Raw genomic sequence first — 6,000 nt, 5'->3', positions numbered from 1 at the left:
GATGATATAACAACCCCCCCCCCCCCCCCAAAAAAAAAAAAAGTAACTAGGTAACTTTTACTCTGAGTACATTTTAAATGAGCTACTTTTTACTTTTACTCAAGTAGATTTTTACACCAGTAATTTTACTTCTACTTAAGTACAATTTCATCAAAGTAACAGTATTTCTACTTCAGTAGATTTTTTTGTACTCTTTCCACCCCTGCTAGTATGTGTGAAAGCTTTTCAATAGTTTATGTAAAAGGTTTTCACAATACTATATGAGAGCATTTCAACTGTGTATATGAGCACACTTTACTAGTATGTGTGAAAGCTTTTCAATAGTTTTCATGAGAGCTTTTCAGTTGTGTATGTGAGCGTATAGTTTTTCAGTTGTTTGTGTGAGAGTGTTTCAGTTGTGTATGTAAAAGCATTTCACTTGTATGTGTGTGTGGTTTTCAGTATAGTATGTGAATGAGTTTGGTTTCATATGTGTATGTGAGAGGAAAAATACATGTATATGCATGGTAATTCTGAATAATGTCCCTAAGGGCACCTCATACAGAGGCAAAGCTTGTCAGTTACTTTCTCTGTACACAACCGACGGTGAAGTTTGAAACCTGGCAGATTCAGCTGCAGGTACGGATGCTCCGCCACGGAGCAAGAGGCTCCATACACCTGGAATATGTAAACAAAGTACTGCTGCAGATAACTGTAGCTCAAGCATCAGTTCCTATATTATTCCTAATCACAGCGTTGTACTATGAAGTACTTTGCTATTGTGACAATTCGAGTTAACAGATGTTTGGGGGATCTCTGTCTGTGAACATAGTATAACCAGTAGAGTTACTAGTGTGGGTGGTGTTGGCAGACACACCCACTCCCTCAGAGTTCCACACACCCACTTCCTCAGAGCTTCACACCAGAGTGCTGCCAATCATTCAATTAGCAGGGGTGTGTGGCATAGATATATACCTTCCTGTGTCGTGGAACCCTTCAAGAACCACTCAGTGGACTGCTGTTGATTATGCTTTATTTTACGTGCACGGGAGAAGACCATTGCCGTGGCAATCAAATGAATCTCTCTCACCGGACACTAGATACACCAGTCAGTATTTATACTTGCTCGGGGGTGGAGCTTATAGAGGAAGTAGAATCTTACAGACAACCAGCCTGCAGTGACACCTACAGGTCTGGCGGCGCACAGCATATATATACACAATTCTTCCACATTCCCCCCTGTTTGATCATATAGATCAACTTTATACTATGTGGAGGCGTAGCTTTTATAAGAAATGAAATCATGAAAATAACATGAAGAAGAAAATCAAAACAAACTATGCAATAAAAATAGTATACAATGAATGGGAAATGGAGCAAGGAAAATCTATGTACAGGTAGGATACAGGTAAGGTAGGTTAGCGGAACCCATGTATGGAGCTAAGGGATTCAGCGGTTCCTAATTCTCTTCGATAATAGATTGGCCATATCTATTTATCATGAGGGTTGCAGAGGTCTTAGTACAACAAGAAGAGATTAATGTTTTAAACAGTATATCATCAGTAAAGACATATCAACACAATAAAGCATAAAGAATATAATGTAAAGTAATGTAACAAAGGCATCAATCTTATCAGAAAACTTAGCAAAAGCAGGGTTTGGTGAGTGGACTCCTTGGAATATACTATATGTGCAACATTATAATTTACATTTTCATTGACTGCTAAGAAATGAGTGTTTTAAGGTGAATTACATCTACATGCTCAAATCATTTGTATTGGGATTATGCACTATAACAAATGATCACTAGACCTTGTGAGTACCATTTAAGCTAGGTGTAAATATTTGTATTGTTTGTGTCTTTTATGAATTCATTAATTCATAACCAAAATAATAAATATAGCCGCAAGCGGTAATTTGCCCAAAATGAGAAACCTAAGACCTTATGATTAGTTATGAGTCCATGGTTTGGGAAGCTGATGCATTTTTAGAGATCTTTGTTGGTCTAATGTCCAAGAATGTCTTTTGCCACTGTTATCATGGAAAAGGCTTGACAATTAACCCTAACCATCAATACTATTCTCTGGGAACTGAGTTATAACTATCTACTGCAAACATAGGGAGAACATACAAATCCACACCAAGTTGTGTGGGCATTGGATGAACGGCCTAGGAGGAGTAGCGTACACTCATTTGGAAACAATGCAAAATGGCGGAAAATCCAATATGGTGGATATTGAAAGTAAAGTGTGGACTCAGCACCCTCCAAAGAATCTAGGGACACAAAATTTCCTCTCTACGACTTACAGTTCAGAAGTTATAGGCCAGAAGCTAAAGTTGCTTGTTAAAGTCTGACAATCTGACAATCTGTCAAGTTTGGTTGCTATAGATTTTATGGTTTCTGAGATCCAGATACTTTTAGGGAAGAAGAAGGAGCATAAGAATAATCTGCACAAAACAATAGAGCTTCAGCACCTGTGGTGTTTGGACCCCTAATAATCATATGGTGGCTACCAGGTTTGCTATTAGTAAATTAAAGGGAACTGCAGCGCAGTCTAAATCCAATATCTAATTAATAGTTGATTATATTTGCGTTTCGGAGCTTGTCTTATCTGTCTGCAAGCGGTCATCCTGTTTTGTCTGCAATGTTATATATTGCGTTTAGTTGTACTTTTGTATATTTTGTACAATGTATTACCGCTGTGTAAAGTTCTAAGTAGACCCTAGGAAGAATAGCTGCTGCGGCAGCCAATGTAGATTTTGATGAACAAATGAACAAACATTCTAAATCATAAGTGGCAAGGAGTGAGGGATCAGTACACAGACGTAGCAGTTGGTCTTGTAAGCCATGAAGGCTATGGTACGGCTGAAGTTGAGGCATAGGTTGTTGCAATGTCCATTCTTGATCTTTTAATGTTCAGATTTTTTGTCTTGGGTCTTGGTGACATAGATGTCATCTTCTTCAGCGCTGCCAGGCGCACGGTGTTGGATCCCTTGGCACGGGATCAGTGTCATCTTCTTCAGCACCTCTAATCCAGGGTGCGTGGCGTTGGATCCCTTGGCACGGGATCGATGTCATCTTCTTGTCCTGGCCTAGTCCCCTGGGTCCAAGATACGGCAACAGGAAGATGATGGTGATGAAATGAGTCACGTCCGGGCACTCCAGGTCTCATGATGGCCTTGCATCCAGGGGGTTGTCAGGGACTTCAGGTGCTCTGGCTCGTTCATTTGCACCTTACTGCAGCATCCGCAGTCAGCAGCACCTGAAACGGACTAACCCACCTAGGAGACAGCTTGTTCTTGCTTTTGAACACTTTTATGTACACATGATCACCAGGCTCAAAGCTATGGCACAGACTGTTAGGTGGCTGTGTCGAACCTGTGGAACCTGTGGGTGAAGATGGTTTAGTTGTGTACTGCTTTGTGATTATTCAGGGCTGTCTCATCTGCCATCAATGGCTTGACCTTAGAGAGGGGTTGAAGAGGCGTTAGTGGAGTTGACATTGCCTTCCCATTAACACTTCATGTGGTTATATGACCTGAGCACAAGCAATAAAGCATCTGGCCATTTCAGTCCTGTTTCATTACAGAGCTTGGCCATTTTGCCTCTCCACAGCTCCTGCAGACTGTGGATGATAAGGAGTGTGAAAGTTAAGTACTGAGGTTCTTCACCACCTGAGCTGTGAAGTGTGTTCCTCTGTCACCATTGATTGAGTGAGGGATACCAAATCTGGGGATAATCTCTTTTACAAGGATTTTCACTACCGTCTGGGCGTCCCCATGGCGGCAGGGAAAAGCCTCAACCCACTTAGAAAACATTTTTACAATACCAAATTCAAAATTTAAAGTTTTCTCTAACTAGACAAACTCTTATTTGCATACCGTATTTCCTCTAATAGTGGCCCGGGCCTTTATTTACCTCAACTGCAGAGGGTACCAGGCCTTTATTGGAAGCAGGCTTATATTAGAGACAGGCCTTTATTTCTAATTCCCTCTGTTTGATAAGTATATTTGCTCATATTTTAGTACGAAGCCTCCTTGTTTTCTGATCTGCTTCTGTTGGGGTACGTTAGGTAGACGTTTTTTTGTTACTGCAATGCATTACGATAATTACGGTAATCGACGACGGCACGCTCCAGAGACTTCCGCCGGCCGAGCCATCTTGTGGCACTTGTACGTTACTACAAACTACAGTTACAAACAGGCACCGGTATCCACCGTTGTTTGCATGTAAGCTGAAGCTAACTGAAGCTAACTGAACCTGGGCGCCGATGTGTTCCCGGTGATCCGGCCGAGATTTCGGCGGGGGTCCGGGGCTTGGATCGGGAGGATCAATGCGGGCCGTGGGCGCGGTGGAGAGGCAGCGGCGGAGAGAGGAGACGGACACGGTGCAGCCATATACTAGGTTTTGACCTAGTCTTGTTTCCTTTGTTTTTTCCCCCGGCCTGTATTTGAGACCGGCCTTTATTTGTTCGTGTCGACGACGGCCCCGGCCATTATCGGAGACCCGGCTTTTAATTGACTACAGGCCACTATTAGAGGAAATACGGTATTTACAAAAGGGTCCCCATGGAGGGGGATGGGCTGCAGCTCTCATCCCCCCTCTTGAAACATGGGCTTGCCCATATTACAAGTTGATCAAAAGAGGAAGCATTGTTTGGGGACAACAACACGACCAGCAGGGTGACGTCAGATGCCATTTGACGCCTTCCAACATTCAACAGATTCCCATCCACTCAGCTTCAGTGCTAGCCTGTAACACAGCGACATCATTAAGAGTAGGGACAGGGTCACTGACAATGTTACTAGGTGAATGCTTCACCAGCAGGGACGGGTTAACTGTTGCACATTTTGCGTACATATCAGCCCTAGCTTTACCCTTTGCACCTAGAGAAATGGAAGAAGTGTGTGTCCCACAGTTCACAATGGCCAATCAACAAAGAAGCAAACATGCTTCTAGGAGACTTGTTCATCCATGGAATTCTTAAAGTTTATCCCAGCACTAGTGATAAACCTTTGTTTTAAGAGCATTAAATGCCTACGTAGAGCCTGCGTAAATCGTAGCAGTCTTACTGTTGGCCAGGATACATGCACGTGTACAGGTTAACAATTCAACTGCCTGTGCAGAAAAATCGTTAGGTAACTTTGCACTTTCAATGACCTCATTATCAGTGACTATAACACATTCAGCATTTATGTCTTTTCCATTCAAGTGTTCAGTAGAGCTGTCATCTGCATAGAAGCATTATTTCTAAATCTAGAAGTCTAGAACTACCAAAATAGTTTCCAATTGATAATTGGGGCAATAATGGCAATAGTTTTAGGCTTCAAAATAATAGAGTGGCAGAGCAGCATAGTTTACAAATTCACTCTCAGAAGAGTGGCTAGCTCACAGTTGGTGATATGGTATTAACGCTAAGGTGTCACTTAGCAAACTGTGGAGAGGTGGAAGTAAATTTGAATAATCCTTCAGCAGTGAAGGAAGAACATGTGATGCCATGCTCATTCTCCAATTTAATCATCATTGTCCACCCATTAGATTTTCCTTATCCCCATGCTTCTCTGTCTGCAAGCATTCAATAGGGCCTGATGTGTTGGTAGAAGACCCTGCTATGACAACAGAAGAACAGAATTTGGGTTATTATAAAATTTGAAAATGCTGGACATGCTATAGTTTTACCAACATGAGGGTCCACTCTCTGTGGATAGTCGTCTGGAACGTTACCATACCAATAGGAAGCTGTGCCATGCAAATTGGCCAAGGTGTCATGCTGAAGATCAATCCAAGCAGCTCTGGTGAGGGGTGTTAGATCACACCTAATGCTATGGAAACAAAATTCTGAATAGAAGGCCAGTTAGTTCCCAACAAAACACAATATCAACTATGAACTGGTACTTCTAGAAAAACATTTTCAGGTGTACAATGTATTTCACTAGTCTTTACCCAACAAACTAACTGGAGATGTTAATAGCAAAGAATGCTTTGTGGTAAATGGATGTATAGTTAATGCTACTTTTGCA

This window comes from Centroberyx gerrardi, chromosome 8 (genome assembly GCF_048128805.1).
Source record: "Centroberyx gerrardi isolate f3 chromosome 8, fCenGer3.hap1.cur.20231027, whole genome shotgun sequence".
Taxonomy (NCBI): Eukaryota; Metazoa; Chordata; class Actinopteri; order Beryciformes; family Berycidae; genus Centroberyx; species Centroberyx gerrardi.
The sequence above is the reverse complement of the archived record's forward strand: the minus strand, read 5'-3'. Positions refer to the sequence as shown.